Source organism: Mustela nivalis, assembly GCF_964662115.1.
Source record: "Mustela nivalis genome assembly, chromosome: 14".
NCBI lineage: Eukaryota > Metazoa > Chordata > Mammalia > Carnivora > Mustelidae > Mustela > Mustela nivalis.
Window position 1 is genome coordinate 81,066,323 of NC_139033.1, and position 24,030 is coordinate 81,090,352.

The following is a 24,030-nucleotide window of genomic DNA, read 5'->3' on the forward strand; positions in this document are numbered from 1 at the left end:
CAAGTAGGCAGAGCAGCAGGCAAAGAGAGCGGGGGAAGCAGGCTTCTTGTTGAGCAGAAAGCCCGATTCGGGGTTGGATCCCAGGACCCTGAGATCACGACCTGAGCCGAAGGCAGAGGCTTTAACCCACTGAGCCACCCAGGCACCCCTTATCTTATTTTTTTTTTTTAAGATTTAAACATTCATGCGGGATGCCTGGGTGGCTCAGTTGGTTAAGCAGCTGCCTTCGGCTCAGGTCATGACCCCAGTGTCCTGGGATCGAGTCCCATATCGGGCTCCTTGCTCCGCAGGGAGCCTGCTTCTCCGTCTGACTCTGCCTTCCACTCTGTCTGCCTGTGCTCGCTCTTGCTCGCTCTGACAAATAAATAAAATCTTTAAAAAAAAAAAATAAACATTCATGCAAGAAGAAAAGGGTTCCTGAGATAGACTGTACAAACAATGTAAGTATCCCACTGGGTATTTACCCTAACGATACAAACGAGCGATCTGAATGTTTATAGCAGCAAAGTCCACAATAGCCAAACTATGGAAAGAGTCTAGATATTCATCAACAGATGAATGGATAAAGAAGATGTGGTGTATATATATATACAATGGAATACTATGCAGCCATCAAAAAACATGAAATCTTGCCATTTGCGACAATGTGGATGGAACTAGAGGGTATTATGCTGAGCAAAATAAGTCAATCAGAGAAAGACAATTATCGTATGATCTCTCTGATATGAGGGATTTGAGAGGCAGGGTGAGGGTCGTGGGGGGTAGGGATGGAAAAAGATGAAACAAGATGGGATTGGGAAGGAGACAAACTATAAGAGATTCTTAATCTCAGGAAACAGACTGAGGGTTGCTGGAGTGGAGGGGGGTGGGAGGGTTGGGGTGGCCGGGGGATGGACATTGGGGAGTGTACGTGCTGTGGTGAGTGCTGTGAATTGTGTAAGACTGATGATTCACAGACCTGTACCCCTGAAGCAAATAATACATTATATGTTAATTAAAAAAAAAAAAACCAAAAAAATGCAAGTATCCTTAGCGCTGCTGAATTTTACACTTCAAAATGGTTAAGATGATAGATTTCGTGTTGTGTGGATTTCACCACAATTAGACAGAGGAAAGGGGGTGGGAGAAGCTCAAGATTTAAAGCGGAGCTCTGCAAATCCACGGTTTTCTGGATTCCACCCAATTTTCATGTGCTTTAGCATACGTTGGTTTACTGACCTTCACTTTGGAAATGGGATCTTTGAGGAATGCACGAAGTGGTCGCTAGCCACCATCTGGGGCCACGAGGTGACCACAGAGCCAGGCTGAGAGGCGCCTATGTACAGAGGGGACGTGGATGTGCGTTTGACGGGGTAAAAGGGGCAGTGTGTCCCTGTGAAGCCGGCAAGTGCAGACAAATTTCACTAACAAGTCCCGCTGCCGCCTTGGATCTTGGCACCATGTAGACACTGTGTGTCTGGCAGCCCCCCACCCCACCCCCAGCTTGCTGTCCCAGTGCTGTCCCTGAGCTGTCCCTGAGCTGGCCGGTGACTGTGCAGAGAGGTCTGCCGGCCCAACGCTTCCTCCCGCATCAGCCTGGAGATGGCTGCGTCCTGAGCCCCAAGACTCCGACACCTCCGTTCCTTAGGTGTGACTCCTGTGATCCTCCCAGAGACTTTCCCTGACCACCCCCTATCTGAATGCACCCCTGTCACCATACTTGCATTGTTATTTAGATAACGTGCTCTCTCACCCCCATTTCTGTCCTGCTCAGTTCAGTGGCACAAGCGCCTGCCAGAAACAATATCTTGTTGAAAAATCCACGAAAACTCAAAGTTCTGAAAGAGCAAAAGGCTTTTCACGGTCACTCAGCAAACCCATGGTGAAACCCGCTCCCCCCAGCTAGTGGGCTGGACTCATGGGATGGCAGCCTTTCAGGAACCTACTTCTCATAAAGACTGCACCGTTTTGAAATGGAACATATTCGGGGAAAAGCTATTGTAAGCATTGCTGACATGCTGTGGGCTCAGGGTCCCAGCCCTGTCTTCGGGAACCTTCCCCTCCCCCTCCCCAGCCCTGTCGGGAAGCACCTGGGCTGACATCACTCTCCTGTCATCCAGCAGAGGACAGGGCATCCTGTGCTGAGTCCTCCAAAAGCAAACACAGCTTTGCTCCGGGAGAGGCCAGGAGCGGGACGCTGCCTTATGCTGAAGGAAACTTTGCAAGCTGCAAACAAAGACCCTCTCCTGGTTCCTGACGGCACCATGGCATCTTCTTCCCCAGTAGGGAGAGCCACTCTGACCCCACCGGGCACAGGGAGGCGTACTTGGGTCAACAAAATGCCCCACAGTCCCCAGTGTGTGAGTCCAGCTACATCAAGCCCAAAGAGGGGCACAAGCCTTCCATGGCGATGGCTCTCTGTGGGCGGGGTGGGAGGGGCAGACGGGAAAGGTGGAGAGGGAATTTTCCAGAGTGCTGGAAATGTGCTGTCTCTTGATGGGATGTGGGTTTCACGAGGGTGTTCACCTGCTCAGGCTCCTCTAATGAGAAACAAGATCGCATTTCATTGGAGGAAAATTATGCCTTGTTGAAAAACAAAACAAAACAAATCTATCCCACACCCGTTAGGATGGCTACCAAAAAAAAAAAATACTGCAACAACAGAAATAGCAAGTATTGGGGAGGGTTTGGAGAAAGCGTTACCCTGGAGGACTGTTGGGGGGGATGTGAAATGATGCAGCTTCTGTGGAAAACAGTATGGAGCATCCTCAGAAATTAAAAATAGAGCTACCCTAGGAGCCAGTAATCATTGTGCTTGATGTAAACCCCAAAGAATTGAAAGCAGGGTCTCCAAGAGCTATTTGCATGCCCATGTTTATAGCATCGTTATTCACAATAGCCAAGAGGAGGAAGTGACCCAAGCGTGCATCAATGGACGAACGAAGAAGCAACATGTGGCTATATGACCAGCAAGATGTACATATGATGACATATTATTCAGCCTTAAAAGGGAAGGCATTTCTGATACATGCTACAGAGGAGAAGAAATTGAGAACATTCTAGGAAGTAGAAGAAGCCAATCTCGAAAGGGTGAATACTGTACAACTCTACTCGTGAGAGGTAACCAGAGCAGTCAAATTCATAGAACGGTGGTTGCCAGGGGCTGGGGAGGGGCAGGGGCAGGGGGAGTTAGTGTTTAATGGGGACAGAGTCCCAGTTTGGGCAGATGACAAAGTTCTGGAGAAGGACGGTGGTGATGGTTGCGCAACAGTGTGAATGTGCTTAATGTCACTGAGTGTCTCTGGACACTCAGAAATGGGTAAGGTGGTAAATTTCATGCTGTGTGTATTTTACCATAATAATAAAAAAAGGAAAGAAATATAAACAAGAACCCAAAACCAAACAAAACCACAGAGATGGCAAACATGTCTCGGAACAGTATGGACAGCACACTACGATTTACTTCTGAACAGTTTAATGGCCAAACTGTTCGAAAGGATGATTGGTTTAAGAAAAAGCCCCAAATCAGTACAGCGTTTATTGCATCTTTAGGCTGTCACAAATAAGTCTGAAAACTCATCTGGCATCTTGCTGTTTCTGTAGCTGGACAGCTTAGATCTTATTCATCAGCTTGCTGAACTGTTCCTTTTTCAGAAATATAGATACCATCCCCAAATTTTCTGATACCCTTGTTTTTAATGGTTGTGGCTTGCTGAATCAAAGCAGCTGAGTGTGATACAAGTTCAATGTCATTGCCTTCAAGAATTAATCCACTTTTCTGGACTTGAGATACAGAACAAGTAACGCCGGGCCTCATCTAAACCCCTGCAGATGTATTTTTCAGCCAAGAAATTTCAGATTTCAACAAGAGAACCACCTCTTGGATAAAAACAGGGATGAGGAACTGAGCGTACACCTCGTCTTGTCCCAGAAGCCCAGGGTAACGCCATTGATTGTGTTCTATACGTGATCACAGACAGCACAAACAGGTAGCTGGTTCTGCTCTAGTTCCTCACCATTTGTCAACTGGGAGCTTCTTCTTTTCCTTCCAGGGAGACTGAGTTCTACAGGGATGGGATTAAAGTCCTTTTGCTGGGTTCTTCCGGGGCCCTCCACAATAACAGTGCATCCCTTCAGAGTGATATCAACACCTTCTGGAATGACGAAGTTCTTATTGCTGAGAACAGTCTTCATTCCCACAGTAGATGTGCCAAAGAGTGTATGAAACATTTTTTTAAAGATTTTATTTATTTATTTATTTATTTATTTATTTATTTATTTAACGGACAGAGATCACAAGTAGGCAGAGAGGCAGGCAGAGAGAGATGGGGGGAAGCAGTCTCCCCACTGAGCAGAGAGCCCGATTCAGGGCTTGATCCCAGGACCCTGAGATCAGGACCTGAGCTGAAGGCTGAGGCTTAACCCATGGAGCCACCCAGGTGCCCCTGTATGAAAGAGTATTTTTTTGAAGAAAGAGCATTTTAATGAAATAGTGTTCAGGTAGAGGGAGGACAAACTTGAGAGGTTTTTTTTTTTTTTTTTTTTAATTTTTTTTTATTTTTAAAAAAATTTTTTTTTTTAAAATTTTATTTATTTATCAGAGAGAGAGAGGGGGAGAGAGCGAGCACAGGCAGACAGAATGGCAGGCAGAGGCAGAGGGAGAAGCAGGCTCCCGGCTGAGCTAGGAGCCCGATGTGGGACTCGATCCCAAGACGCTGGGATCATGACCTGAGCCGAAGGCAGCTGCTTAACCAACTGAGCCACCCAGGCGTCCCCAAACTTGAGAGTTTGACTGCATTTCTGGCTGTATCCTGTCCATGTGTGCATTTTAATACGTTACTTTTAATACATTAATAATACACTTAAATACATTACTAACTTGGCTTCTAAGAAGACTCTACTACTGAGGAGATATTTGTACAATCAGCCTGGGCTCCCCGAGAAGTAATAAGCTTGAGTCATGATTTTTTTTCCTTACATTTAAGATTTCAGACATTCTGAACTTGAACAATTACATTTCCATGTGTCAGAAGCTGTAGGCCAGTGGACTCTGGCCTTGCCCTGCCAACTTTAAGGGTCAGCATTTGACAATGAATTTATAGTCGACTGGGAAATCCGTCACCTGATGGTTGTTGTTGTTGTATCTCTGATACCTGGCACACTACTTGGTATGCATTTTGATGAATAAACATTCATCAAAGGGGGAAAGTGGTTAAGATGGGAAATTCGGTGTTATATGCATTTCATCACAAAATTTTAAAAAGATGCACAGTGACAGAGGGCCAAGCAGCTTTCTAAAGCCCACCTTGTCCTCATCCTCAATTTTTATGTGAATGCTGAGGGGTGCTGAAATGCCACGTGGCCCCTGTCCTTCTGCAGGAACCCCACTTTCAGAGGAGCTGCAAGTCACCAGGGGCTCTGCCTAGCTCCGTGCCTGGCCAGTTCCTCTGTGGTTTCTCAGCTCCTCCTGCCAACTGAAAAAGTGGCTTCCCAGGGCAAATCTAGAACAGCTATCACAGGAGCAGACAGTGCTGTGAAAGGCCGGGAGCCACCGTCACACGGATGGGCTGTTGTCACGCACACGCATGCGCGCAAACGCGCACATGGGTAAGTCAGGGCAGACGGCTCTATAGGAGTTGCTCTGGCAACACGGGGAAGTCTCCTCTGTAGGTGTCCCTTTGAAGAGCATCCCGTGAGCTCTGTACACGGGCCTGAGCTGCCTGCCAGGGGCCTGCAGCAGAGCCCCGTCCTCTCAGTGAAGGACAGGTCTGATTGGTCTCCGGCCCCACGCAGCCAGAGGTAGGGACGCATGAGCCCTGCTCTGTCTCTGAGAATCACGCGGGTTGTCTCTCCATGCACTTTCCTTTCCGATTAGGAGCTAGAGGTTTGAGCTGACCATGTGAAATGCTACTACCGACTCAACTGCTATCATCACAGGAAGGAGGACTCTGCCTGGGCTTGGAACACTTTGGAAAAGGCCAGAGAGGAAATATTTTTGGCTCTTCAGGCCACACAGTCCCTAATCAGACTGCGAAAGCAGTCACAGACAATTCCTAAACAAATGTGTGACTGTGTTTATTAAGCTTCATTGTGGACACGGATATTGCAATTTCATATAATTTGCAGGGGTTGTGAGATCTCCTTCTAATTTTTTCCAACCGTTTAACAATGTGGTGACCATTTTGAGCTCCTGAACCACTGGAGAGTGGGCGGGTGGAGGGGCAAGAGGGGGTGGGCTTCAGCGGGTAGGTGTCCTGCAGGTGGCCCTCATCAGCTGAGGGCAAAATATGAAGTCACAATGACATCAGTTGCAGAGGAAGCAGAGTGGGTAAACACAGAGACAACAGGGCCAGGGGGTCAAAGCCCACGCACGCTGTGCCCTGGACTTGTGCCCAGAGCTGACATTGTCACTCAGTCACTCAGAGAGTCAGCTGCTCTGACCCTGCCCAAGATCTTCAGAATCACCCTTTCCCTTTCCCGAAGCTGTTTGCAAAACACACGTACTGATTCGTGTCCCTGAAGGCCTGCAGTGGACCTTTGCACTAGAAAGTTAAACCAGAAATGACATAGGCTAGTCACTCTCTCCGAGGAGGGGAAGCTGCTCTGAGCACACACTCTGGGCCTTGATGCAGCTGGCATCCCAGCCCTGATGACACAGTGGGAACGAAGGCCCAGAGAGACTCCTGCACCATCCTCGGACCGGGGCTTGAGGAGCATCGACGCTTCTGGTCTGGAAGAAACACACCCTTCGATTAGATTTAATCTAATCTGGGATTTTAATTTTCATTAGATTTAATTTCTCTATACCTGTTTTCTTGGATACAAAATGCCAGTGAAATATCTACAGCCCTCGTGGGTCGTTGTGGGGATCGGGACTAACACAGAAAAAAAATAAAACCCCAGTCCAGCCTCAGAGAGCCTCTCCCTCTCCTTCACCCTGCAGTCAAGGATGTGGGTTAATGAAACTGCTTCCTGTTGCATCTGTTCAGTAAAGACGAGACCAAAGGCAGCTGAAGGACTAGAACTGCATGCAGTGGGTTTAGGACGGTGCCTGGGGATGCCTGTGCTCTGCACAGGTTGGCTGTGACCACTATAAAGATGATTAATGGGGCTCCTGTCTGGCTCAGTTGGTTAACAGCCTGCCTTCGGCTCAGGTCATGATCTTGGGGTTCTGGGATCAAGCCCTGTGTTGGGCTCCCCTCCCAGCAGGGAGTCTGCTTGTCCCTCTCCTTCTGCTGTGCCCCCTGCTTGTGCTCTCCCTCTCAAAAAAAAAAAAAAAAACTTTAAAAAGAAAAAGATGACAGACGTCTGACAGAACCCCTTCTTTACAACGGGAACAGTTGTGCCCAGTGCTCTCAGCTCTGCCCAGGGCCAGCCCACACCAGGAGTAGTTTGGGGCCAGGACATGCATGCCTGCAGAGAGGACACCTTGGCTGTAGTTCCTGGGTGCCTGGGTAGCTGGGTAGGGGGAAGCATGGAATCAGGGAGTTCATGTGTAAGGGGGCAGCGGTTCTGATGGGGAGGGTGCAAAACGAGATGGCTGGTGGGGATGGCTGCGCGGCTATGTGAATGTGCTTAATGCCACTGAATTGTGCCTTTAGAGATAGTGAACATGGTCAGTTTTAGGTTACGTATATTTTACCACAATAAAAAACAAGAAGGAAAATCAACTTGGGAGGAAAAAAAAAAAATACCGTCTGGGAGCATTTCCAAGGTTATGCTTAGTTTTTCTTCCTAAGCCAGGAAACATGTAACTTGGCGTTTGATTTATTCTGTTCCCATCTTATCAGCACTTCCAAAGAAGTGAAAAACGGAATTGGAGCGCTCACAGCCTCTCAGTGAAGACAGGCAAGAGATTAAAGTGCCCAGCGCCCGTCGCAGCCTGCCAAGCTGCTTCCTGTCAGGACTGCCCCTGCCCGGTCCTGGGAGCAGGACAGGGCCAGCCCCTTAGGTCCCTGATCAGAGCACTGGGCTTGCAACTTTCACCCAGAGTCCCCATGGCCTCCCTCCAGTGCACGTTAGTTTAGATGGCAACCCCCCCTCCCCGCCTCGAAAGATGCTGTCTAAGCCTTGCTCCCGAGTGGCGTGTGACCCACATATTTTGCTGAGCCTGCACATCCGGGAGCTCTTGGTGGGAGGCCCATCGATGGCTACCCCAGACCGTGATGCTGGGCTGGGCAAGACCTGTGTGTGCGCTGTACCACCAGCACTGATTAGCATCTGTCTGGCCCTGAGTGACCCCACCCCCAGACTCTCACCCATGCTCCTCCCAGCAGGAGAGAAGAGCTTCTCACACAGAGGCCACCCAGCACTGTGATGGCCATGTGCCTACAAACATTCCTCTGTGCCTGGCCCATCACGCCAACCAGCAGCAGAATGTACAAATGTACAAATGGCCGTGATTGTCCAGAGCAGAGGGGACAGCAACACAGACTGGACAGGGAGGCTGAGCAGCCCCAACAGAGCCTTGGCGAACTGTTGTTTTGTTTTGTTTTGTTTTGTTTTAATTAACATGTAATGTATTATTTGTTTCAGCGGTACAGGTCTGTGATTCATCAGTCTTACACAATTCACAGCCTTCACCATAGCACATACCCTCCCCAATGTCCATCCCCTGGCCACCCCATCCCTCTCACCCCCCTCCACTCCAGCAACCCTCAGTTTATTTCCTGAGATTAAGTCTCTTATGGTTTGTCTCCCTGTCTGGTTCCGTCTTATTTATTTTCCCCTCCCTTCCTCTATGATCCTCAGTCTTGTTTCTCAAATTCCTCATATCAGTGAGATCATAGGATAATTGCCTTTCTCTGATTGACTTATTTTGCTTAGCATAATACCATCTAGTTCCATCCATGCCATTGCAATGGCAATATTTCGGGGGTTTTTGATGGCTGTGTAATATTCCATTGTATATATACACCGCATCTTCTTTATGCATTCATCTCTCAGTGAACATCTGGGCTCTTTCCATGGTTTGGCTATTGTAGATGTTGCTGCTATAAACATAGGGGTGCACGTGTCCCTTCGGATCACATTTGTGTCTTTGGGGTAAATACCCAGTAGTGCAATTGCTGGGTCATAGGGTAGATCTATTTTCAACTTTTTGTGGAACCTCCATAACGTTTTTCAGAGTGGCTGCACCAGCTTGAATTCTGGTTTTTGTTTGTTTGTTTGTTTGTTTTTAAATAAGTGAACTTGCAGGGGTGCCTGTGTGGCTCAGTCAGTTAAGCATCTGCTTTTGACTCAAGCCATGATCCCAGGGTCCTGGAATCGAGCCCTGCATTGGGCTCCCTGCTCAGCAGAGACCCTGCTTCTCCCTCTCCCTCTGCCTACTACTCTGCCTACTTGTGCTCTCTATCTCTCTGTCAAATAAATAAACAAAATCCTTAAAAAATAATTTAAAAAAAAGTGAACTTGCTTTGGAATCAAGGTATGGTAACATCTTTGCCCTAACAACCAGTGTGAGGGGAACATGCCCTGTGCGGCCCTGGGATCGCTGGATTCTGAAACCCACACACCCAAAGGCCTGGGAATTTGGTTCTGGGGAGAGGCCCCCACTGAAGCAAGCTGCTCACCTAGGTAGAGTTTCCTAAACCCAATGAACCTGAAGAAAACCAAGTGATGAGTAAGTATTTAGTTTTCTTTCTACTGCTCTTTGGGACAACCTGCCATTTGCGATAAACATTTCAGAGAATAAGTTAAGCAGTGTTAGAGAAAACAGGAAAAATAAACTCTGAGTCTTTATGTAAATATATATTCTACCCAAATCTAAATTTAATCTATGAACTAGCACAAGACAAATGTAAAGGTCACTCAGAGTTCTCTGCTGCTGCTCACACAGAAAATATCTCCATGTTGTACCAGTTGCTCCTATGCAATGCAAAACTTTGAACTGTTTATAAAATAATACAACAGACGCCCAATCACTCAAGAACATAGTTACTCTGCCCTTTGAAGCCTGCAGCTCAAGTATTACACAGGCAGGAAGTAGAAATCAGTGCTTTGATTTGTTTAAAATAAATTAAACACAAATGGCAACCATATTTCCTCTTATTCAGAGGAAGTTACAAAAGGTACAGAAGACCAAAAATACCAGGTGACTTTGAAATGAAGAGCCAGCAAAAAACCCCAAGTCCTTGCTGTTCGCTTACACTGGAAGACTTTTCACGCACAAATTTTAAAGGGTTATTGCCATTCAAAATAATTTGGAAGTAACTCTGGGTTTCTCTCAGTTTGAAGAGTAAACCATTCAAATAAGTGTGCCTCAACATTTTAGAATCAAGTTTTTGTTTTCTTTTTTTAAATTTAAACCTATTCTTCATTTTGTTGAGCCACTCCGCTGGGCCTGGCTGCTTCAAAACCCGTCCTTGAAGGGAAACCATGTGAATTTGGTGCTAGAGCGAGAGTGCAGAAGGCAGAACACGGTGCCTTGGTCCAGTCTCCAAGAACTGTTCTCTAGCAACTCTGGGGGAGGGGGGGCAATCTGCATTTGAGCAGAGAGAAACAGGCAGCTTGGAACAAGGGCCAGAAATCTGAGACCACAATTCAATAGCCCTTCCCCTACTCCACCTGGGGGAACAAGATGGATCCATTCATGCTGGGTGTGAGCAGCATGACAAGGCTCTCCCAGACCAGCCCTGGACCTGCCTGTACCAGGTGTGTGGTCTTGCTGGGTGTCATAAGAAGCAGGGACAAGGTGCAAACCTTCAGAGGCCTCCTGAGTCATTGTTTTCATCATCCCAAGAGCAGCAAGCATAGTGTGGAATGGCATGTGCTCAAAGTTCCCTCTTCTGCAGAATGGGGATAATTGTATCTACTTCAGAGAGGTGTGAGGGTGAAGTGATTCAATATTCATGAAGCTTTTAGAGTACTGATTGGCACCCAGAAATCCCTCTGGATGGTAGCTGGTTTTCTTAAAGGCCACTAGTAATGAAAAGCCCGTGGCTGTTAGTTCTTCCATGCAGAGCAGAAGGTGACATCAGGTTCATGTGCAGCAGGCACGGTTCGTAGGCACACACTCACATTGCTCAGACGGTTCCGCCTCTGCTCACCCATTTTCCCCTTCTTCATCTCTGGGGCATCGCTTCTGTCCCCCACTGCTCTGATCCTTCCTGTGCTTCTGGGCAGTGGTCCCCCCTTCCCATATGTTCAGTATTAAATAAAGGCCTGTGTGTCTCTGCCTTGGGTGTCTCATGGTCCTGTCGTTGTCCTATCCTAGACTGAAAAAGCTATCCCTCGGCATTCTCCTCCATCTCCCTACCCACTTGGGGCAGTTCCTGCCTTCCCAAAACTTTCACTTCCACCTCTAACTCAAGGACTCCCAAACTATGTCTCCAGAGCCCAGAAGCCCTCCCTGAGTTTCACCTATCCTTCTAACTGCCCTTTAGATGACCTGCAAGGACTTTCAAACCAAAATGATCCATTCTCTGCTACTGAACTTTTTAAAGAACTGGACTTTATGCTTTGTCAAAAATCAATTGACCACATCTGTATTGGGCTACTTCGGGACTCTGTCTTCTGTTCCATTGGTGTGTGCCCATCCCTTGTGCAGTGCTGTCCAGCCTTAATGACTGTAGCTTTGTAGTAAGTCTCGAGATCAGATGGTGTGTGTCCTTGTAAAGACCCAGGCAAACCCATGGAAGAGTTGTTCTCCTCTGACATTGTCTTTCAGTGTGAATTTTAGAATTGGCTTGCCAATTTCTACAAAAAAGCCTGCTAAGATTTTGATTCGGACTGAGTTTAGTCTCTATACCAGTTTGGGAGAAGAGAGCTTTCCAACCCACGAACACAATGTATCATTCCATGTATTCAAGGAATTCTTTGATTTCTTTCACCAGTATTTTGCAGTTTGCAGCAAAAAGTTTTTGCACCTATGTTGTGGGATTTCTTCCTAAGTATTTCATGTTTTCTGGTGCTATTATATATTGAAACATTTTTAATTTCGACTTTTGATGGTTCTTTGCTAGTACACAGCTAAATTCACTTGTTAGTTTTAGCTTTTGTATAGATTTCATTGGGTTTTCTGCATAGAAATTCATGTCATATGCAAGCCAAGATGTTTTTATTTCTTCCTTTCCAATCTTTGTGCCTTTGATTTGTTTTTCTTGCCTTTGCACTTGCTAGGACCTGCAGTACAATGGTGAATAGAAGCAGTGAGGTCAGACATCCTTGCCTTGTTCCTGAGCGTGAGGAAAAGCATTCAGTCTTTCACCTTTAAACATGGGGCTAGCTGTAGGGGCTTCCTAGATGCTTTTACCAGATTAAGGAATATCTCTTTTAATCCTGGTTTGCTGAGTTGTTTTTGTTGTTGTTGTTGTTTTTATCACAAATGGGGGGTGCCTCGGTGGCTCAGTGGTTAAGCCTCCGCCTTGGGCTCAGGTCATGATCTCAGGGTCCTGAGATCGAGCCCTGCATTGGGCTCTCTGCTCCACAGGGAGCCTGCTTCTCCGTCTCTCTCTGTCCGCCTCTCTGCCTACTTGTGATCTCTCTCTGTCAAATAAATAACATCTCTAAAAATAAATAAATAAAATAAAATCACAAATGGATGTTGAATTTTGTTAAATGCTGTTTCTAGATTGATTGAGATGATCATAAAATTTTCCTTCTTGAGTCTGTTGATAGGAAGAATTATGTTGATTGACTTTCAAATGTTGAGCCAACCTTTTGTTCCTGGGATAAACTTTACTGACTGTGATGTATTATCATTTGTATACATGGCTGAGTTAAGACTTGATAATATCTTATTGAGGATTTCACATCTGTGTTCACAAAGGACCTTGATCTATACTTTTCCTTTCTTCTGTCTCTCTCTCTCTCTTTTTTAAGATCTTATTTATTTATTTGTCAGAGAGAGAGAGCACGCAAAAGCAGGAAGAGGCAGAGAGAAGCAGGCTCCCTGGAGAGCAGGGAGCCTGATGCAGGACTCAATCCCAGGACCCTGGGATCATGGCCTGAGCTGAAGGCAGCGGCTTAACCGAGCCACCCAGGCATCCCTCTTCTGTGTCTCTTTAAGCAGGCATTTAAGTCCTTTACAGATTATTAGCCTGACCCTTTCAAGGCTTATTTTTAAGCTTTGTTGGGGAAGTTCAATGTACACTCACTCTAGGGCTTGTGTAGCCCACTACTAAGGTGGAACCCTTTGGGAATCTCTACAGTGTGTGGGGGGGTCACTGAGAGTTGTCCACTGTGGCTGAGCTCCTGGGATTGGCCTCCTCACAGCTCTCTGGCATTTGCTCTTGGTCCATCTCCATGGCATCCCCCATGGCTCTGTAACTCACAAATGCTCAGGGCACCCTGTGAGGATTTCTGGAGCTCCTTCCCTGAAGAATTCCTTTCTCTCCAGGACTCTGTCCCACAAATCACAACTAAGTCCCTCCACTCCCGTCTCCGATCTTCAAGGCAGCTAAGCCACCAGACACTACATACTGAGGTCCTTGTTTCCCAAGCTGTGGTCCATGAAGTAGCCCCAGGCAGAAATCCAGGGCAATGTTAGCACTTACCTTTCTTCGTTTTCTTTTCTCAGGGATCACAGCTCTGTGCTACCTGCTGTGCAATGTCCGAAAATATCTGATTCATGAATTTTGTCAGGGTTTCCAGTTGCTTTGGGTGGCAGAATACATGTGCTGCAGTTACCCCCTCCTGTTGACTTGACTTCAGTATGGCCCCCAACAGGACAGCCGTCATTCACCTGTGCTTGATCAGCCTTGTGGCAGACACTGCCCCAGAGAGCCGTGTGTCCAGCCCTGAGAGTGGCTCTCACTAAAAGGGTGCTGTCTTTCCAAAATGCTGCTCCACTGGGGAGGCATCCTTTGCTGGTGGCTCTCTACAAGTCTGATATAAGAGGGATGAAGGAGGGTAGCAACACCCAGGCTCAAATTCTGTGACCTGACCTACTCAGAAAAGTTCCAGGGGGCTCCTGGGTGGCTCAGTTGGTTGGGAGTCCAACTCTTGATCTCAGCTCACTCAGGTTTTGATCCCAGGGTCATGAGTTCCAGCCCCACCTTGGGTTCCACAGTGGGCATGGAACCTACTTTAAAAATAAATAAATAAAATTAAAAAATAAAAGCTCCAAAGAATAAATTATGTGAGTTATTATTCACAATAAATAGTGAGTGTTTTTCACTATTCAGAAGAGATGTCAATAGAATCATGTCAGTCATTTGAATGCAACTGAGTCTAGGGGCTCATTTTATTACAGTTTTAACAATTTAAATCTTAAGCCTAATTTTTTTACACACTGTATAAAACCAAGGATAGGTAAATAAAATTTGTTATCAGGGAAGACTGGGGAAAACTGAATGCCAGTTGTAGAGGCATGTCTAAATAAATGATATACGAACCCAACAGATTATCATACAGTTATTAAAATTAAATAAAGTGACATGAAAACACTTGTTTATGAGCAAAGCTGAGGAGAGAGCACCTTAATTTTCCACACATGGTGATTACAACAATGTAAAATATGGGTCAATAAGAGAAAAGACTAGAAGAAAGTCTGGAGAGATGAAGGCAGCTATTTTGCTATGCTGGGGGGGAATATGTGTGACACGATCTTTTTTCATTCTTCTCAGGTGTTGTAACAAACTCTATTAAAAAGGTTTTAGAAAAACTATCTAATGTCTAGTCATCAGCCCTATTCAAACTTAACAATCATAATAGGAAAGAACCAGGAAGTGACCCACCGTTCACAAGGGTGAGAGCAAAGCCCTTCTTGGCAGACTTCCCGTGTACCCAGTGGGGCAAAGCCTGTGTTGCCCATGGCTTCGGGGGGAGATGAATGCACAGCAGATGCATTAGGAGGGAAGGGTTGCAGAAGTATTGGTCAGACCTCCCACAACATATCACACATATCTTCTCCTTGTAAATGCCAATTTTTTTAAAAGTGAAAATTTACACTGCTATGGAGTTGGAAGTTTGCCATTCAAAGGATACAGATCTTCACTGTAGACAAGCCTGTGGGATTAGCAGTAACAGTTGGGTGATGGCACCAAGTCACATAGAGTATTCACGCTGGGCCACTCTCTTGTTCAAGAGATCTTGAGAGAATATGCCTATATTGTGACCACAGTCACCAAATTGCTGGAAAGAATCCTGAGGAAAACCAAGTGTGTGAACACCATGCTTGGGTCACAGTCAGGGACACCTGCAGCATCATCTTGGGCTTGTTCTTGCTATTGAGGTGATTCCATCAGGCTCTTTGCACACACCTGACATGCATGAGAAGCAATACACTTTACTTTCTGCTCTGCTTCCTAAAGCATGCGTGAAAAGAAAAGGGCAGGAGCCAAGACCACTCAGCCTCTGTGAGCCTCTCCTTCCTGCTGCATGAAAGGAAGGGATATGCTGCCACTCCCCTGTGCTACGTGGCCCCTTCCATGCGGTCTGTTCATTGTGCACATCTCCAGGGGTTCGTCTGACTCAACTCCAGCTTCCGGCCCCTGGCCCACTCTGCTGCCCTAGGAGACCCAAGGAAGCGGTATGGATTTCAAAGTTTGCAGATTTCAGGCAGTCTGATCCTCACTAGTAGTGACAGTGGCGATGATACCAGCTAGCATTTATTATAGCACTCATGTTTGCAAGACCTAAGTCATTTACATACATTTGTTCATTTAAATTTCACAACCACAGTAGAATAATATCATTTTCTGCATTTTAGAATTGGGGAAACTGATGCACAGAGTGTTTAAGTTTACTGAAATTGTTTTCACCCAATCAGAAATTTTGGAGAGATTGGAACCCTCCTGGACTACTAGTGGGAATGTAAAATATTTCAACCGCTGTGGAAAATAGCTTGGTGGTTCCTCAAAAAGTCAAACACAGTATTTACCACATGACCCAGCAATTCTGCTCCTAGGTGTACATGCGAAAGAATTGAAAGTAAGGACTCAAACAAATGCTTGTACCCCAATATTCATAGCAGCATTATTTGCAATAACCAAAAGGTGGAAATAACTAAAGTGTCCATCAGTAGATACAGGGATTAACAAAATAGATCTCAAAGATAAATCTAATGCCCAGTGTCACAAATTTGATCACAAGTGTTCGCCTGGGGCTGTGAATGTGGAGGCTGAGGGACACTGGGGCACTGGGAAACTTTCTAAGGTAATGGGAATGTTGCAGATTTTGATGGTGCTGGTGGTTACAATGACCAGTTCATTGAAAACAAATGCATTTTATTGTATGTGAATTGTACATCAATAAATCTGATCTGAACTTGTTTTAAAAGTCAGAAATTTAGGTAAATGTATGCTTTTCCTTTGGAACAGGGATTATCCTAGAGAAGGTCATGGACTTAAACTAGTCACAAAGCTTTAAAGTCACATGCATTTCTACTTCCTGAACCTATTACTTGATGAGTTTAAGGTTTAAAAAACACATATATGTGGTTCTAAATCTGTGAGCTTTGCCTTACATCCCCTTTACTAAAATAAATTCAATCATATTCTTGAAGTTACCAAAATTTCATTTCTTGGATAATGGTTATTTTAGATTTTACCAAGTGACATTTTAGATTTTACCAAGTGACCATACAGTGGGATTATTGCATTGTAGCCAGCAATGTAAAGGGACAAATGGAGCATCTTGCTTTAGGATGCACACAGCCTCTGCTTATATGAACACTCTTATGTTTAACACTCATCTTCAAACACATTGGAATTTTGCTCTGACTTGGGTGTGTTTCAGAAAGCGTGGATGGGAGCCACAAAGCGTTGGCTAGGGCCAAAGAGCCTGTTGGTGGCAGTGCCAGGATACACATTGCCCCTGGCTCTCAGGGGCACAGGAGGCCATTCCTGGGAAGACTCCCCTTCATCACTCAGACTAGAAGTCTATGACTGCACTTCCCAGCCCTTTAGTTTTCTTAATATTATTTCCAGGTCATTTATTTGCCATTCCCAGTCTGAAAGGCACCTTTTTTAGTGTGATCAATTATAGATTTTGGTTTCTGTTTTTGGTTTCTGTTAAGAAACAGATGCACAGGGCGCCTGGGTGGTTCAGTGGGTTAAGCTGCTGCCTTCGGCTCAGGTCATGATCTCAGGGTGCTGGGATCGAGTCCCGCATCGGGCTCTCTGCTCAGCAGGGAGCCTGCTTCCCTTCCTCTCTCTGCCTGCCTCTCTGCCTACTTGTGATCTCTCTCTGTCAAATAAATAAAATTAAAAAAAAATCTTAAAAAAAAAGAAACAGATGCACATGATGAAAAATTCAAGTGGGCAACTGTAGATCTTTACAAGATTGTGTGCACTGGCTGACATTGACAAGTGCATGGACAAATAGATCCTTTAAAAACAGTAGCAATCCTTATGTGCCATTCTGCTTCTCCATTCTTTTTTTGATATAAACTGTGGTTATTTTAGAAAATTCAGGGTGGGGGGGCACCTGGGTGATTCAGTCAGTTATGTGTCTGCCTTTGGCTCAGGTCATGATCCCAGGGTACTGGGATTAAGCCCCTCATCAGGCTGTCTGCTCAATGGGGGGCCTGCTTCTCCTTCTCCCTCTGTCTGCTGCTCTGCCTACCTGTGATCTCTCTGTCAAATAAATAAAATCTTATAAAAAAAAAACAGGGTATACTGCACATCAGAGTTTTTTTTTAAGATTTTATTTATTTATTTATTTATTGACAGAGACAGAGATCACAAGTAGGCAGAGAGGCAGAGAGGAAGAGAAGCAGGTTCCCTGCTGAGCAGAGAGCCCGATGCGGGGCTCGATCCTAGCACCCTGGGATCATGACCTGAGCAGAAGGCAGAGGCCTTAACCCACTGAGCCAGCCAGGCACCCCCATGTTTTTGTACAAAGAAAGGTGGAATGCAGAAAACAGTTAGGAATTCATCTTTAACATTGTGTCACAGGAAAAGTTCTCTAACTAGTCAGGCCATAGATCCTTTTCCTCTACTCTGCCTCAAAGAGCCCTTTAGAAAAAAGAGGTCTGTTCCTACTGTGGATATATGAACCACTGTATTCCTTTCACTGAAAAGTCTAGTGCTGGAAAGAAGTAGGGAGCCAATACCATGCTGGTGGCTTTGTGTAGGTATACTACCATATTTCATCAACTCTGTGGTGCATCTCTACAGAAGGAAACATGGTGCCCATTACCACCGTCACGCCTTTCACCAAAGCACATTGTGATCTCAGAAATGTTCACATCGATGTCTAATTTGCTGCCTCATTATCATTTTAATTTGCATTTCTCTTATAACTAGAGATATTAAACATCTTTTCATGTGCTCATTGGCCACTGGTGTATCTTCTGTAAAACATCTGCTCAAATCTTTTAATTCATAATGAAGTTTCATTTGTCTTCTGACTTTTGTGTTGCAAGTTCCTTACGTATTCTGCCTAAAAGCCTTTTGTCAAATATACAGTTTTTGGCCCATCTTTTCCTTAGGAGTGCTTTTAAAGAAGTTTTTCATTTTGATAAAGTTTAACTAATCATTCATTTTTCCTTTATGGTTTACGTTTTTTCATTTCCTAAGAAATCTGCCAAGGTGGCAAATATCTTCTTCCATGTGTTCTTCTTCAAGTTTTTCAATGTTAACTTTTACATTTAGGTTTACAATCCATTTCAGGTTAATTTTTGTATATTTTATCAGATAAGGATCAAGGTTCATTTCTTCCCATGTGGATACCCAACAGTTCCAGCACAAATTGTTGGGAAAAAACTATCCTTTCCCCCACTGAATTCCCTTGGCAACTTTGTCAAAATCAATTGACTATATATCTGTGCATTTGTTTCTGGACTCTCTTCTGTTTCACTGATGTATATGTCTACGTTTATGCTGTACCAACTGCCTTGATGATTATAACTTTGCCGTGAGTTTTGAAATAAGATATTGTAAGTTGTACAACTTTGTTTTTAATTTTCAAAATTGCTTCTATTTAAAAAATTTGGCTTCAGTTCTTTGCATTTCCATATACATTTTAATATTTTATTTATTTATTTGACAGAGAGAGAGATCACAGGTAGGCACAGAGGCAGGCAGAGAGAGAGAGAGAGAGAAGGAAGCAGGCTCCCTACTGAGCAGAGAGGCCAATGCAGGGCTCAATCCCAGGACCCTGCGATCTGACCTGAGCCGAAGGCAGAGGCTTTAACCCACTGAGCCACCCAGATGCCTCCATATACATTTTAGAATGAACTTAACATTCTTTATAAAAGCTGCTGGGATTTTTATTTTGGATTGCATTGAATCTATAGATTAATATGAGGGATTTGGAAATTTATCAATATTAAGTCTTCTGATTCATGAACTTGGCATATATTTCCATTTATTTCTTTTTAAATTTCTCTCAGCAATGTTTCATAATTTGTAGTGTACCTCTCTTATATACATTGTTATATTTCTCCCTAAATGTTTTGTGGGTTTTGATGGTATTGTAAATGGCATTTCTTAAAATTTCAAACTTCAATTGCTTATTGTCAGCATTTGAAGAAACTTACTGATTCTTAGATGTCAATTCTGTATCCTGTGATTATGCTATATTTACTTACTAGTTCTAGTAGATTTTTTGGTAGAGTCCCTAGAGTTTTCATGGTACCCAATCATGTCCTACTTAAGATGGACATGTCTGTGAATATATTTTCACTTCTTTCCAGTTTACATGATTTTCTTTTTCTTGCCTTATTTAGCTGGCTAGGATTGCCATTAAAATGTTGAATAAAATAGCAAGAAAAGACATCCTTGTCTTGTTACTGACTTCAGGAGGAAGTACTCCTTCTGTCCTATGATATTAGCTCTAGGTTTTTAGCATTTGCCCTGTATAAGTTTATGGAAATTCTCTTCACTTCTTAGTTTGCTGAGACATTTTGTTTTGTTTTGAATTATGAACAGGTATTGGGTTCTGTCAATGCTCTTTTCTTTTCTTTTTTTTTTTGCCAACTATTGAGATGATCACTTTTTTTTTTTTTTTTGGTCTGTTAATATTGTAAATTATATTGATTTTTAAATGTTAAGTCAGTCTTGCATTACTGGGATAAACTCTACTTGTCCATGCTTTATTGTCTTTTTTATGTGTTCCTGGACTCAATTGGCTTATATTTTGAAAGAATTTTAATGCCTATTTACTGAGAGATACCAGCCTGTAGATTTCTTCCAACATCTTTATCAGTTCTTGGCAGTAGGGTGATACTGGCTTCACAGAATGAGTTGAGAAATATTCCCTCCTCCTTTGTTCTCTCAAAGATTTTGTGTAAGATTGGCACTATTTCTTCCATAAATGTTGGGTAAAATTTACTATTGAAGCCACAAGGATTTGGAGTTTTCTTTGTGGGAAGATTTCTTAAATACAAATTTAATTTCCTTAGTTCATGTAGAGCTACTCAGATTATCTCTTTCCTCTTGAGTCCATTTTGGTAATTGGAGTATTGGGGCACCTCGGTGGCTCAGTGGGTTAAAGCCTCTGCCTTTGGCTCAGGTCATGATCCCAGGGTCCTGGGATCAAGCCCTGTGTCGAAAGCCTAGTGGGGAGCCTGCTTCCTCCTCTCTTTCTCTGCCTGCCTCTCTGCCTACTTGTGATCTCTGTCAAATAAATAAATAAAATCTTTTTTTTTTAAAGGTAGTTTATTTTATCCAAGTTTTTGTATAGGTTGTTTATAATGTTCTCCTATTTCCCTTTTAATCTTTTTTTTCCTGTGGCATTGCCTATACTGGTAATTTGTGTTTCTTTTTTCTTAATCAATCTAACTAGAGATTTATCAGTTGTATTGTTCTTTTAAAGAACCAGCTATTGATTTTCTTGATTTTTACCTACTGTTTGTCTGTTTTGTTTCATTGATTTTGGTTCTTTACTATTTTCTTCTATTTGGGGTTTAATTTGCTCTTTCTCTTTCTTTTTAAGCTTCTTAAAATGTGAGGCTTAGATCATGGTTCCTAAGACCTTTCTTTCTGAGGTGCCTGGGTGGCTCAGTGGGTTAAAGCCTCTGCCTTCAGCTAAGGTCATATTGGGCTCTCTGCTCAATGGAGAGCCTGCTTCCCCTCCTCTCTCTGCCTGCCTCTCTGCCTACTTGTGATGTCTGTCAAATAAATAAATAAAATCTTTAAAAAAAAAAAAAGACCTTTTTTTCCTATGCAATACAGAAGTTTAAAGATAAGTTTCCCTCTAAATATTGCTTTCGCTGCACAAATTTTATATTTTCATCATCAATGAACTCAAAATATCTTCTAATTTACTTTGTGACTTCTTTAACTTATGGGTTATTTGAAAATGTATTAATTTATAGATATTTAGGGTTTGATGTCATTCTGTTATTGATCTCTAATTTTTGTTGTGGTCAGAGAACATACTGTGCCAATTAGGTCAAACTATTTGATATGGTTGCTCAGGTATTCTATATTCTGTATCCTTAAACTGATTTTCTCCCTACTTGTTCTTTCATTTACTGAAAGTGTTGAAATCTAACCACAAGTGTGTACTTATCTACTCATCCTTTTAGTTTTGTCAGTTTTTGCTTCATGTATTTTGAAGCTCTGTACTGGGTATATATAGAATAATTATGTCTTCTTGGTGAGTTGATTCCTTTATCAGTATGAAATCTCTCTTCTCTAGAAAGGGTCCTTGATCTGAAATTTACTTTGTCAGATATTAATATAGCCACTCCAGTATTCCTATAATTCACATCTGCATGATCTTACTCCACCACTTTACCTTTGTCAGTATTTTTTAAAGTCCAGTGGCATTATATTTTTTTTTTTTTTTTTTTGCTATTGGACAACTGTCACCACCGTCCATATCCAGAAGTTTTCATCTTCCCAAACTGAAACTCTGTACCCTTTAAACAATAAAGCCCCATCGCCTCTTCCCCCAGCCCCTGGCAACCACCACTCCACTTCTGTCTCTATGAATTTGATTACTCTAGTTCACTTAGCATAATGCCTTCAAGTTTCATCCATGTTGCAGCATGTGTCAGAATTTCCTTCCTTTTTTATGGTTGAATTCCATCATATGTATAAACCACATTTTGTTCTCCATTCATCTGCTGATGGATATTTGGGTTGTTTCCACCTTTTGGCTATTGTAAATGATGCTGCTATTAACGTGTGTGTGAGTATCTATTTGAGTCCTGCTTTCAATTCTTTTCAGTACATACCTAAGGGTGGAATGGTTGGGTCATATGGTAATCCTATGTCTAAATTTTCAAGGAACTGCAAACTGTTTTCCACTGCTGCACCGCATTACATTTCCACCAACAATGCACAAGGGTTCCAATTTCTCCACATCTTCTGACCACTTGTTATTCTTGGTTATGACAGTAGCCATTCTAAAGGGGTGTGAGGTGATACCTCATCATAGTTTTGATTTGCATTTCCCTAGTGACAAATGATGTTAAGCATTTTCCATGTGCTTATTGGCGACTTGTATGTCTTCTTCGGAGGGATGCCTTTCCAAGTACTTTATCTATTTTTCAATTGGGCTGCTTGTTTTTTTGTTGTTGAGTAACATTTTGTTTTGTTTTTTTTTCTAACATTTTATCTAGGTTTTGCTGACTGAGAGATGCTTTATTTTGAGCATCAGAAGCCAAAAGAAAAAAATGATGTCATATTTAAAGCCCAATTTTTTCTTCCATTCAGCACAATTTTGAACAATTATTGACATTCCACTGAAGTGACTCAATGTGTAGAAATACGAGTTACATTCCACTCCATAATTCATGTAAGAATCCACATCTAGCAATGTGGCAGAATACAAGTTGTACACTACCTAAAAATAAAGTCTGTTTCTTCCTATCCTACCAGAACATTAACATTCCTCAAATTAATGATATTCAAGACTTTGACCACACTTTCTTATAAATATGTGGCACCAACTCTCATAGTAATTGAACAGTTATCAGATCAAGCTACCACTTTTCCTCTCTGTTTCAAAACCATGAAAGGAAGTGGAAAAGAGGATAACTCCTCAGAGTTTCTGAGCTGGTGATGGTGTCCCTGACCAGCACAGGAAGGAAATGACCATGGGGACACCTATGCAGTGGCTAGAGCCAGGCTTGACTCTTTTGGATGTCATATAAACAGCACACACACCCACTCAGGGTGGGTCACACAGCAAGCTGGGCACCATCCCACTGGGCCTGCAGAATATGGGAATTAGCAGTTCATCTCCCCCTTAGACTTTCCTTCTAGAAGCCTCATTTTGGATACAAAGTGAAATACTTAAGGATGGCATATCTGTGGTTTGTTCCTAATTAATCCAGGGGTGAGGACAGGGGGCTGGATAAAACAGGATGGGTATGAACTGGGACCTGTTAGGGCTGGGGCTGGGTCATGGGTAGTCAATATGCTATTCTGCCTGTGGACACATTTACATTTTTCTGTAACAAAGTTGTTTTTAAAAAGAAGCTTCCTCTCTTTTTCCCTCTTTGGAGGAAATATCAAAATATTTTTAAATATCCAGAAGTTAATAATGCTCTCTAGATAAAAACTAAAAAGAGTGATCATCTCAGCAGAAATGACTCAATCCTAATCTAGTTTAACTCAGCCAGATGTCTTACAAATGAACTCTATATATTTGTTCACTTGATGTGCATTTCTTGGGAAACTACACTGTATCAGGTCCTCTTCTGTCACTGAGGAGCAGTGGGGAGCAGGTGTCCTATGGGTGGTGGGTAGTGGGGAGCACAAAATGTAGGCAGAGTTGAAAGCAGAGCTGAGTGAGGGTGGTCCCTGGTGGCTAAGTGTTCTGTTTGGAGGTTCTAGCAGGGGAGCGCAGCTACTCGTATACCCTTGACCGAAGAACGGTCCTCTCCTCTATGGGGAAGGTCGTCCTCTTTGACCGAGCGCGCAGCTTCGGGAGGGACGCACATGGAGCGGTGAGGGAGGAAGGGGACACCCGCCTAGCCAGCCAGATCAGCCGAATCAACCCTGGCGATCAATGGGGTGACAGATGTCACAGCCAGATCGCCCTCACATCCACTAAGTGTTCTGTGAGGCCACAGTATGGCTGGGCCAGCCTGGGCTGGGTGGGTGAAACTGCAGGCCCTGAACAGACTGTGGCTTGCATCTAAGAGACATGGACATCTGCCTTTACACAGGCCTGACTAATCACTAACTACATCCTAACCACAGTTTA

The 24,030-nt window shown here is 43.7% G+C and overlaps 1 pseudogene across 1 annotated transcript; it reads right to left on the reverse strand.

Moving 5' to 3' along the window:
* Window positions 1–3,542: 3,542 nt before the first annotated feature.
* On the reverse strand, window positions 3,543–4,173 carry LOC309847403 (large ribosomal subunit protein uL6 pseudogene; annotated as a pseudogene). Its single transcript has one exon. The product of its transcript is annotated as a large ribosomal subunit protein uL6 pseudogene (transcript).
* Between the last annotated feature and the right edge of the window lie 19,857 nt (window positions 4,174–24,030).